A 12810-nucleotide genomic window follows, 5' to 3' on the forward strand; every position below is an offset into this window, starting at 1 on the left:
AAAACAGACACAGACACAGACACAAAGCCTATTAATTCAAACTACTGCCACACAAGCAGGAACCTCATGATTGAATGGAGATTCTATACCTCTGAGATGAGTTTTTGTTTTTTTTAATCTAAACCTAATTCCTGGTGACTCAGGTGGACATAACCTTCGTTGTTCCCAGTTCTTTTTACCTGAGATCCTCAATTTCCAACAACATTGCCTCCAATTTTTGATACTACAAAATCAGAGTTGATCCACCTAAGACATGGGAAGAGGTTAATGATGGAATCAATGCAGCTTTGTCAGAGGTTATGAAAGAGGAGTGGGAAATCCAGATTTTATTTGGAATCTTTCTTTTCTAACAGTTTTACTGAGCTATTGGTGACATTCAGTTGCACCTTGTTAAAGTGTAAAATAGATACAAAAACAGTCACCGAAGTCATGATAACAAATATATACATTTGCCCCAATAGTTTGTTTGCACCTTTTTTCTCTCCCTCAGAATCCTACCCAAATTTTTATGCTCAGGTAGCCATTAATTTACTTTATGTCACTGTATTTTCTAGTATCTTATACAAATGAAATCCTACATTACATTCATATGGAGCATTTTTTTTATATTTACCACATGTATGGGTATTCATTTTTTTATTGATAAAGAGTATTGCATTGAATATACCACCATTTATTCATCTATTAATAAATATTTTGATTATTTCTAGTGTTGGAATAAAAAACTAATGGCCGGGCGCGGTGGCTCACGCCTGTAATCCCAGCACTTTGGGAGGCTGAGGCGGGTGGATCACGAGGTCAAGAGATTGAGACCATCCCGGTCAACATGGTGAAACCCCATCTCTACTAAAAATGCAAAAATTAGCTGGGCGTGGTGGCACGTGCCTGTAATCCCAGCTACTCAGGAGGCTGAGGCAGGAGAATTGCCTGAACCCAGGAGGCGGAGGTTGCAGTGAGCCGAGATCGCGCCATTGCACTCCAGCCTGGGTAACAAGAGCGAAACTCATCTCAAAAAAAAAAAAAAAAATTCTGCAGGGTTTTTTAACAGGGGGCTGGAGGTTGGATGCCTAATTTAGTGCTGAGGGTGGGCTTGGGTATGGTATGCAGAGGCGGGAGCGGGGCAAGCCACGTGGCGAGGCCAGATAATGAGCTCGAGTGATGAGGCAGTTATCAGGCGTGGAGGGTGATGAATGTTTCAGTTTAACTCCCGGCAAGGCAACCGGCCTTACATTCCGGCCTTTTTGATGATATAGGATGCCGTTTTTTCTCTGGCTACTTCTTGCTGAACAGGGGCAGAGTAGGAAGGTCAGTTGGCCGGTGCCTCGGTTGTCAGCCGGACGGAGGGGTGAAGCAGCATTTGATTTACAGCTACCCTGGAAATTTCCCTTATGCGAGCTTGGAAAAACCCGAGAAAGAAAGGGTCTAGCATTAGCAAAAGGCAAATTATGATAATGGGAGTGATGATAGGGGTTAGCCAGGTAAGTATGGGGGATTGCCACCAGTTAAGAGAAGAGGCTGGTGCACTTTGTTTTCTTTGGAGGTCTTCTTGAAGTCGATAGAGTGTTGACATTTTTTTGTCCACTAGACCGGTTTCATCAATGTAATAACAACATTGTTCTTGGAGAAACAAGTAGGCACCTCTTTTTTCTGCTGTTAATAGGTCTAGGGCCTGCTGATTTTGGAGAGTTACTTTAGCTAGTGACGTGATCTGTCACTGGAGGGATGCCAGAGAGGCGGCTGATGCCTCAATGGCCACCCAGAGTTTGTCCTCTAGTTGCGCGGCTGAGGTGACACTGTAGCCTATGGCGCCACTCCCTATTTCAGCTGCTGCTAGAGAAGATGTTAAGGAGAGGCCAACCACTAGCAGGAGGTAGACTGCTCATTGACTTTGGTGGTTTGGGGACGGAGTGACTAGGGATAAGAACTCAGCTTGTCTGTATACTTCTAATTGTGGGACTAAGGTGGCTGGCACACAAGGGGAGGGAAGAGAGGTATCCATAACTTTGGTTAGAGTTTTATTGTACTAAAAGTACCCCCCCTGGAGGTGCATAGAGGGTGGAGGTTACTTTTACTCTAATATTGTAGTTGGAGTCATTGATGGTCTCATAGCAGAGAGAGAGACTTTGAGCGTGTACTTTAAACAGGGGGATGTCTGTTAAGGGGGGGTTAGGCTGCCCCTGTAGGCAATCGTGACAGGTTGAACCTGGTCTGGAGGAGAACTGTGGCAAGAGGGGGAGGGTTGTTGAGGGAGGCACATAAAAAGCAGTTGGTGAAATTTGTGGATTTGGCTAAAGTTAACATGTTGATACTGTGGGGCTGTAGCGCAAGAAGCGCTTGCTTGTGTCTGTTGTTAAGCTCTTAGTCTTGGGGGTGAATGTCTAAATAGGTTACTGAGGTGACTGACAGTTGTGTTTTAGACGGGGCTACCTGATACCCCCAAGACTTAAGAAAATTAGGGAGGATAGTGGTATGTTGCTGCGACATGGAGAGGGAGGGGCTACAAAGTAACAGGTCATCCACGTACTGGAGAAGGAGACTGGGTTGAAGGGGGAAAGAACTGAGTTCAGTCACTAATGCTTGTCTGAAAATGTGGGGGCTGTCCCTAAGGCCCCGGGGCAGGACTGTCCAGGTTCACTGTTGTGACCGGTTAGTGTCCGGATGGGTCTAGGTGAAGGCAAAGAGGAAGGAAGACTCTGGAGGAAGGGGAATGGTTAAAAAAAAAAAGGCGTCCTTCAGGTCTAGGACTGTAAAGTGAGTGGTTGCGGAGGGAATGTTGGATAATAGGGTATGGGGTTGGGGACCACTGGGTGGAGGGGTACTACTGCCTCATTGATAAGGTGTAGATCTTGGACTAGGCAGTAGTCACCGGATGGCTTTTGGACTGGCAAGATAGGAGTATTACAAGGAGAACTGGTGGGGATAAGGAGTCCCTGGGCTAAAAGTCGGGTGATGATTGGTTTTAGGCTTTGATGGTGGTTTTTTTGAGATGAGAAACTGAGGACGGGAGGGAAAGTGGGTAGGGTTTTTGAGAAATATTTTAACTAGCATGTGATGTGTGGCTACAGGCTTGGAGGTATCTCAGACTGAGGGGCTAACTACCTCAGGAGGGATAGGGGGTTGAGGTGAAGGGTTATGACTAGGTGCATTACCAGTTAGGGTTAGTACCAGAAGATGGGTGGGGGATGAGGTTGGCTGTGAGGGGCCAGTGAGTTGGAGGGTGGCCCCCTAGAGTTTGGAGGATGTCCCACCCTAGTAGGGGAACTGGGCATGAAGGCATGATTAGGAAGGAGTGAGAGAATGGGTGCCCCTCAAGGTTACAGGCTAAGGTTAGGGCAGGAGGGCTTTCCGTCAATTCCCATAACGACACCTGGGAAGGTGTGTTAGGTCCTGAATAGAAAGGCAATACAGAATAGGTAGCCCCCATGTCTACCAAGAAGGAAATGGACTTATCTGCTACCTGTAGTGTTACCCTGAGCTCAGCAAGGGTGATAGGGGTCTCTGAGTTTGGGCCACATCAGTCATCCAGGAGGCCGAGGAGTTCAAATGAAGGGACTGCATCCATCAGACCGGCCTGTCCCTCACATGGAAGTACAGGGGGTGAGCCTGTAGTCCGGGATGGGCAGTCTACCTTCCAGTGTCCAGTTCGTTTGCAGGTAGGACAGGGTCCTGGGGCCAGATGCGGACGGGGTACTGTTGGGCCCAGTGCCCCTCCTGGCCACACTTGAAATAGGGCCCGGGTGGTACCTTTGAAGCAGTCTGGGTGGGTCCAGAGGGTTCTGAGGGACCCTTTTGGAGGGGCTTCGACAGGCCCTTTATACCAGACGCTTGGTGAGTCGCCAGCCTCAGAGCCGCTACAAGAGCTTGGGTTTGGAGGCTCACCTGTTGCTGTAGCTGGGCCTGGCGGGCGGCCTCAGCCTTTTCCTCTCAGCCATTAAAAACTTTAAATGCCATGTTTACCAGGTCTCGTATGGGACTTTGGGGGCCCTCCTCTGCCTCCTTTAGTTTTTTTCTAATATCCGGTGCTGACTAAGAAATAAAATGGGCTGCTAGGAGGGTAGCCCCAGCTAAAGAGTCTGGATCTCCTCGGGTATGAAGGACCATAGCGTTAGTCAGCTGGTCTAGGAAGGCAGCTGGATTTTCAGTAGGACCCTGAGTTATTTCCTGCAGTTTATCATAATTAACTACTTTTGGGGCTGCGTTTTGTATGCCCACTAGGAGGCACTGTAGCATCTGGTCTCGGCGGTGGTGGCCATTTTGGCCAGTTTGATAGTCCCAGTTAGGATTGGCCTCAGGGACCGCCACTGCGCCCACTGGCATCTGAGGATCAGTGAGATGTACCTGATCAGCATGTGCCCTGGCTGCCATGAGGATGCAGTTATGCTCATCAGGAGTAAGGGGAGCGGACAGGATTACATAAATGTCACGCGAGGTTAGGTCATATGCCTGAGTGAGGTACCAAAATTCCCTGATGTAAGCAGTAGGATTGGTGGAGAATGACCCTAAACGTTTCTCAGTGGTGGACAGATCAGGAAGGGAGAAGGGAACGTGCACTCAGACAACACCCACTGCTCTGGCCACCTCGTGGAGAGGACAAAGGAGGGAGTTTTCGTCGCTGGGAGTGCTGTGCGAGCGAGTGTGAGCACTAACAGGAGAGTCCATGTCCGCACTTGGAAGAGGAGGAGGAGGAGGGGATTGGGGGTCCGCGTATGGTGGGGGATTAGTGGATCAAGTGGGGGGTAGAGAGATTTCTTCAGGCAGATTGGGTTCAGAAAAAGAAGAGGAGGAGGTCAGCGAAGGGGCCGAGGGCAGTGGGGGCACATTTTTCGCCAGGAGTCGTTGGGCAGTACTGCAGGATGAGCAGAGGCTGGGGTGGAAACAGAGGTGCCAGAAAACCTGAATATAGGGAACCTCTGCCCACTTGCCATTCTTTTGGCAGAAGTTGTCTAAATCTGTTAGAACATTAAAGTTGAGGGTGCCCCCAGGAGGCCACTTGGAATGGTTGTCTAGAGGATACTGTGGCCAGACCACAGAGGAGAGGAGGAGTAGCCTTTTCTTTTTTATAGAAATGCCTAGTTTGGGTAGATTTTGGACTAGGCATCCTAGTGGTGACTTGGGGTCTGGGCAGGAGTTCTGATTACCTATATTTTATCTTCTTCAGTGGCCCAAGGGCGAGAAGTGGACACAGAAAGAAATTATACCCAACATGGGCAGAAAAGCTCCTTTCCCGGAGGGGGAGGCTGAGAGAACCTACAGGCTGCAATGATAACAGTGAGAAAGAAAATAAAAAGGGACAGGGCTAGAGCTCTTTGCCACATGGTAGAGTTAGAGGAAGTGAAACTAGTGGAAGTGGGAAGTGAGGTTTCAGTGGTAGAAGAATATAAGGACAAAGAAGAACAGAGTTATTTCTAGAGGCAGGAACTCAATGAAGTTCCCCTGAAACCAGTGGTCTGTTACCTACTGTAGGATATCCGGTTCCTCAAAGGAAGTAGGCCTGAACCACTGTATTTCAGCTAAAAAGAGCCTAACAAAGCTGGCGAATCTACAGTAGAGACAGGACCACATATAGGATTGATGGACAAAGGGTGGCTGCCCCCCAGATGGGAGACCAGTCTGATGCTTTCCCAGCCACGTCCCCGAAGGGATGTTTCAGGAGTGTTTTGGCTAAGGTGTACCCGTATAACCCCCGGGCGTGGTCACCTCAGAACTGTTGGTCCTGAGGTGAATCACCGTTATGCCTTATGATGTCCCCGTGAAACCGCAGGTGGAGGCCCACACAAGCCCCATGGCCGTTAAGCCGTGGAACTACACATAGACTCACTCACACACTCACTTGGGAATTGAGAGAGAGAGAGACACTAAAAGTACCTAGGCTGGAGCTGACCTGCCAAAGGGCAGGTTTGAGATTGAGAGCCGGAGGTCTGTTTTAGTCCTGGGCAAAGCCCCGGCTTGTGAACAGGGCTTCCTATCACCTAAACCTTAGCCGCTGCTGCAGAGATGATTGGAAGGGCGGCTCAGCATCCCAGGCCGTCCCCCCGAACACCGGAGACTACGAGAGGGTTCAGGAAGGTGGGGATGTCTCCCTCAGATTCCTGGCCCTGAGAGACCCCTTACAGGGAGAAGACAAGAGTGTAGGGACATCTCCACTATGCTCAGGTCCTCAGAACAAGGCCGGGACCCTGGGCCCACGGCGAGAAACGAGAAGGAGTCCCCAACATGGCCACAATTATGAGCAGGGAGTCCACAGAGCAGGCAGTGGGAAAAGTTGTGGGCAACAGAAGTCTTACCTCGTGGCAGAGTGGCTTCTGGTCCGGCCTCGGGTGGAGGGGTCAGTTTCCCCCCCAGGAGGGGGGGTTTCACAACTCCTCCCGGGTTTTGGCACCAAATGTAAGATTTATTGCCGAGATAAAATGAGGAAACTGAGGCAATTATAAGAAAGTGAGAAGCTAATTTATTCAGCTCCCAGGCAAGGTTCTGTGGCCCAAGGGAGGGCCAGAGAAGTCACACCTGGCTGTTCAGGGTGTGGGGTTTTATGGGGAGGGCAGGCAATTGATTGGGTATTGGGGAACAAAGAGAAGGCATTTCTATTGGCTGTTGAGCAGGAAGTACATGAAGTTAAAGTAGGAAGTACATGAAACTAGCTGCCATTGGTAGGCGGGCGGGACCCTGGGTATGCGGGCTTGCTGGGGGGGGCATGGGGCAGGCTGTTGCCAGGCAGGGCATGGTGGGGCTTCTTTAAAAAATTTTTCTACAGGGTTTTTTAACAGAGGGCTGGAGATTGGATGCATAATTTAGTGCTGAGTGTGGGCTTAGGTATGGTATGCAGAAGCAGGTGCGGGGGAAGCCATGTGGCGAGGCCAAATAATGAGCTCAGGTGATGACACACTTATCAGGCGCAGAGAGTGATGAATGTGTCAGTTTATGTTGATTAAGTTGCTTTTTTGTTTTTGTTTTTGAGACACAGTCTTGCTCTGTCACCCAGGCTGGAGTGCAGTGGTGCCATCCCATTTCACTGCAATCTATGCCTCCCACGGTTAAGGGATTCTCCTGCCTCAGCCTCCTGAGTAGCTGGGATTACAGGCACGTGCCACCATGCCTAGCTAACTGTTTTGTAGAGACAGGGTTTCACCATGTTGGCCAGGGTAGTCTTGAACTCCTGACCTCGTGATTCACCCGCCTCAGCCTCCCAAAGTGCTGGGATTACAGGCCTGAGCCACTGTGCCCAGCCACTTTTATTTTTATTTTTAGACAAGAGTCTCCCTCTGTCACCCAATCTGGAGTGCAGTGATGTGATCTTGGCTCACTGCAACCTCCGCCTCCTGAGTAGCTGGGATCATTGGCATGTGCCACCATGTCTGGCTAATTTTTGTATTTTAAGTAGAGATGGGGTTTCACCATGTTGGCCAGGCTGGTCTTGAACTCCTGAACTGAAGTGATCCACCCTCCTCAGCCTCCCAAAGTGAAAGAATTATAGGCATGAGCCGCTGTGCCTGGCCTTTAGTTATTTTTAAATGCACTATAAATTATTGTTGACGGTAGTCACTTGTGCAGTCAAATACGACATGTTATTCATTTTAACCAATTATATTTTTGTACCCATTGACAATTTCTACATCACCCTTCCTTCCACTACCTTTCTTATTGTAGCTCCCACAAGTAAATAAGAAGATGCAAAGTTTGTCTTTCTGTGCCTGGCTTTTTCCACTTACCGTAATAAACTCCAGTTCCATCCATGTTGTTGCAAATGACAATCTGTCATTCATTTTTATGACTGAATATGTGCCACATTTTATGTATCTATTTGTCTATTGATGTATACTTCGCTTTCAAATCTTGACTATTGTGCATAGTGCTGCAGTACCCATGTGAGTATGTGAGTACAGATAACTTTGATATACTGACTTCTTTTTTTTATATACTGATTTCTGATTTCCTTTCTTTCTTTTTTTTTTTTTTAATGGAGACAGAGTCTTACTCTGTTGCCCAGGCTGGAGTGCAGTGGCATCTTTTGGCTCACAGCAACCTACACCTCCTAGTTAAGCAAGTGTTTCCTATACTCCTGATTACAGGCGTGCACCACAACACCCGGCTAACCCTAACCCTAACCCGCCTCGGCCTCCCAAAGTGCAGGGATTGCAGGTGTGAGCCACCGCGCCCGGCCTTTTTTTTTTTTTTTTTTTTTTTTTGACAGTGTTTCGCTCTTGTAGCCCAAGCTGGAGTGCAATGCGGCGATTTCAGCTCACTGCAACCCACGCTTCCCGGCTTCAAGGGATTCTCCTGCCTCAGCTCCCCCGGTAGCTGGGATTACAGGCGGGGATCACCACGCCCGGGTAATTTTTGTATTTTTAGTAGAGACGGGGTTTCGCCACGTTGGCCAGGCTGATCTCTAACTCCTAACCTCAGATGATCCGCCCACCTCGGCCTCCCAAACTGCTGGGATTTACAGGCGTGAGCCCCCTCGCCCGGCCGTCTCTACACATTTCTGTGTTCAATGAGGACTGCATTCCACGGAAATCTGGATGCGTCTCCTTTAAGAAGAGTGAAACCCCGTTGTGTCTTCAGAGACGCAAGGTACCATTTCCCAGCGTCCCTCGCGGAGCCCTGGGACTGGCCCAGAGGTCGGGAGCAGCGCCGCCCCCAGTGCCGGTGGCGCAGTGAGAACCACATTACCCTGAAGGCACCGCGCGGGCTGGCGGCACTGAGCCAATGAGAAGCTCAGGGGAGGGGCACTTCCGTGCGAGGGAAGAGCACGTGGGCGGGACTTCTGGCGTCGGCCTCGGGGCAAACTTTTCAGTGCTGGGCTCTGTCCACTGGAAGCTTCCTAGCCCTGGGCTCGGCAGCGGTAACAGGGGCAGGAACACTCTGTCCCCTCTTTTCTGAGGCTCGGTGACGCCACCTGCCGTGGCCCGCGCCTCTTTTGGGATAGGACCTGCCTTACCCAAGGCCCCCCCACCGCGTTCGGCCGCCTCCCCTGGCCTAGCGGAGGGACCACGCTCAGGTGAGTGCTGCGTGTCCTGGTCATTCACCCAACTCTTCTTCTTCTGCAACAAAGTTTACATGTATTTTTTTCTAATGACTGTTTTTTCAGCGTAAACCCTGTGTTTACGTTTATTTACCCCAATACCTTTGATCTTCCGGATTCTGAAATAGGACACGCAGGAGAAAGTTGCACAAAACAGGATGTTGCATATACACAATGGAGTACTATTCAGCCATAAAAAGAATGAGATCTCTCCGGTGGCTCACGCCTGTAATCCAGCACTTTTTGGGAGGCCGAGGCGGGTGGATCACGGGGTCAACAGATCGAGACCATCCTGGTCAACATGGTGAAACCCCGTCTCTACTAAAAATACAAAAAATTAGCTGGCACGGTGGTGCGTGCCTGTAATCCCAGCTACTCGGGAGGCTGAGGCAGGAGAATTGCCTGAACCCAGGAGGCGGAGGTTGCGGTGAGCCGAGATCGCGCCATTGCACTCCAGCCTGGGTAACAAGAGCGAAACTCCGTCTCAAAAAAAAAAAGAATGAGATCTCTCATCTGCAACATGGATGGAAATGGAGGTTATCCTGTTAAGTGAAATAAGACAAACACAGAAAAATAACGTTTTGCATGTTGTCACTTATTTGTGGGATCTAAAAATGAAAACAATTGAACTCATGGAGTTATAAAGTAGAAGGATGTGGCCGGGCGCGGTGGCTCATGCCTGTAGTCCCAGCACTTTGGGAGGCCGACGCGGGCGGATCATGAGGTCAGGAGATCGAGACCATCCTGGCCAACATGGTGAAACCCCATCTCTACTAAAAATACACACAGACACACACAAAAATTAGCTTGGCGTCGTGGCACACGCCTGTAGTCCCAGCTACTCTGGAGGCTGAGGCAGGTGAATTGCTTGAACCCAGGAGGCGGAGATTGCAGTGAGCCGAGATCGCTCCACCGTACTACCTGGACGACAGTGCTAGACTCCGTCTCAAAAAAGAGAATAGATGATTACCAGCGGGGCGCAGTGGCTCAGGCCTATAATCCCAGCACTTTGGGAGGCCGAGGCAGGTGGATCACGAGGTCAAGAGATCTAGACCATCCTGGTCAACAAGGTGAAACCTTGTCTCTACTAAAAATACAACAAATTAGCTGGGCATGGTGGTGCATGCCTGTAATCCCAGCTACTTGGGAGGCTGAGGCAGGAGAATTGCCTGAACCCAGGAGGCAGAGGTTGCGGTGAGCCGAGATTGTGCCATTGCACTCCAGCCTGGGTAATAAGAGCGAAACAACGTCTAAAAAAAAACATGGTTACCAGAGGCTGAGAAGGGTAGGTGGGGGGGGGGGGGGCAGTGAGTGGGGATGATTAAGGAATACAAAAACTAGAATGAATAAGGCCTAGTATTTGCTAACTCAACAGAGCTACTATAGTCAAAAATAATTTAATTGGACATTTAAAAATAAAGAGTATAATTGGTTTATTTGTAACAGAAAGGATAAATGGTTGAGGTGATGGCGACACCATTTATCCTGATGTGATCATTATGCATTGCATTGGCAGTATCAAAATATCTTATACAAACCATAAATATATACACCTATTATATACCCACAAAAGTTAAAAAACGTACCATTTTCACTGTAAATCCTAACACTGATGTTCGATTTTCTACTGCAGCCAATCGTGGGTCCCAGACACCACCACCTGCAGTCTATGAATCTTTTCTTTCTTTTTTTCTTTTTTTTTTTCTTTTTTTTGAGACAGAGTTTCGCTCTTGTTACCCAGCCTGGAGTGCAATGGCACGATCTCGGCTCACCTCAACCTCCTCCTCCTGGGTTCAGGCAATTCTCCTGCCTCAGCCTCCCGAGTAGCTGGGATTACAGGCACCCGCCATTATGCCCAGCTAATTTGTTGTATTTTTAGTAGAGACGGGGTTTCACCATGTTGACCAGGATGGTCTCGATCTCTTGACCTCGTGATCCACCCGCCTCGGCCTCCCAAAGTGCTGGGATTACAGGCGTGAGCCACTGCGCCCGGCCGAATCTTTTCTATCTTCTACAGAACCTTGACATTTACTATGCTACTTAATAAAGTAGGTGAGTTATTTATTGGCTGTTTCAATTAACTGTGGTGTAAATTTCATGGAAGTCAATTACAGTTCATGTTTCATATACTGATATATCTATCCCATATACCTTGAAACATGCCTATAACATGTATCCAAAACATTTGGAGAAATACTGAATAAATACGACAACACAGATTTAATGCTCATTTGGATCATTATGAATACTGTTTCTAATTCTACTGACTAACCATCTCTTCTTTCAATTTCACTACTCTCAGTGCTCTCAGGAATAGAAAAGAATCAGTTTTTGGAGACAAACTTGTCCAGTTTACTAAAAATCCTGGATACACACATGCTTAGTTTTCTTCTGTCACTTATTAGATCTATGCTCTGTGTTCATCTCTCATTGGGATTTGGTTTGCTTATTTCAAAAGTTTATTCCCCTCATCTCTTCCTGCCACTCTTGTTGGATACCTTTATTGCTGATTTTTAATACCTTTTAGGAACCTTCAGTATGCACATATGTTCTCAGAAATAACCTCAACTCCCTGTGCAGACACTGTCACTGCAATTACAGGTGAAGTGAGAGTCACTTCCCAGCAAGGAGATGAGATCATAGAATCCCAAACCTTTATCTCAGGTTCAGATGCCTCTGCACTCTGGCACAGACACTGACCTGGCACCCACTGTCCACAAAACAGATCCAAATTTGGTAAGTAACTGTTTTTTCCAGATAAGCATTCAATATTTAGAAGGAATTTTCAGGAAATTCAGAAATGCTTTTTTTTTTTAAATGGCATTTTAGCTTTTGGGGTACATGTGCAGAACATGCAAGATAGTTGCATAGGTACACACGGCAGTGTGTTTTGCTGCCTTCCTCCCCTTCACCCACATTTGGCATTTCTCCCCAGGCTATCCCTCCCCAGTTCCCCTTCCCCACCCGCTGTCCCTTCCCTATTCCCCGCAATAGACCCCAGTGTGTAGTGCTCCCTTCCTTGTGTCCATGTGTTCTCATTTTTCATCACCCGCCTATGAGTGAGAACATGCGGTATTTCATTTTCTGTTCTTCTGTCAGTTTGCTGAGAATGACGTTCTCCAGATTCATCCATGTCCCTGCAAAGGACACGAACTCATCGTTTTTTATTGCTGCATAATATTCCAAGGTGTATATGTGCCACATTTTCCCGGTCCAGTCTATCATCGATGGGCAGAAATGCTTTTTAAAAAATCAGACTTCCCTGGCTAGAAATAAAAACTAAAATGCTTTTTAGATAATAACTAGCCAGATATGTAGATAGGAAGATAGGTAAGTAGACAGATAGGAGCAAACACATACCAAAGAGAAGGATGTTCCTGGAAGAATCCACAGCCACGTCACTGCTATCCATATGTCGCACCACTCCCTGGCATCTCCCCTGTCTCCACTCAATTGCATTCTCTCTGAAACTTCCCTCTTGTTTATTTTTTAAGTCGACAGATAAAGCTATATGTATTTGTCATGTATAACATGGTGTTTCGAAGCATATATACGTGATTTTCCACTCAATAAACACAGCATCCTTTGGCACTCATACGAAAGACTTCAGAACACAGGCATTTGGGGGGTAATAGGACAATGAACACGGGCTTCCAGCAGAGTAGAAACTTAGTCCTTGTGTGATAGTCTCTGGTGTGTGTTGCATTTTGTTGTTTCATTTTGAACAGGGGCATGTGGTGTCAAATGCAGACTTTAATAAAACGTCTCTAAATTTCTATCATCAGGGGAAG

At 47.9% G+C, this 12810-nt stretch overlaps 1 protein-coding gene across 7 annotated transcripts in view; it reads left to right on the forward strand.

Annotated features, from left to right (window-relative positions):
• LOC103790118 (uncharacterized) overlaps nt 1-12810 on the forward strand; it is a 65552-nt gene that overhangs the window by 17895 nt on the left and 34847 nt on the right. For 4 of the 7 annotated variants that reach the window (XM_078360953.1, XM_078360958.1, XM_078360955.1 and 1 more), the window contains exon 1: nt 8755-8995. The exons of 2 other annotated variants lie outside the window; for them this stretch is intronic. The gene's annotated coding sequence lies outside the window, so the exon portion shown is untranslated. Of the gene's footprint in view, nt 1-1284; nt 1306-8754; nt 8996-12810 lie in introns of those variants that run through there. One more of the 7 variants, XM_078360957.1, reaches the window with a different exon arrangement.

This window comes from Callithrix jacchus, chromosome 22 (genome assembly GCF_049354715.1).
Source record: "Callithrix jacchus isolate 240 chromosome 22, calJac240_pri, whole genome shotgun sequence".
Taxonomy (NCBI): Eukaryota; Metazoa; Chordata; class Mammalia; order Primates; family Cebidae; genus Callithrix; species Callithrix jacchus.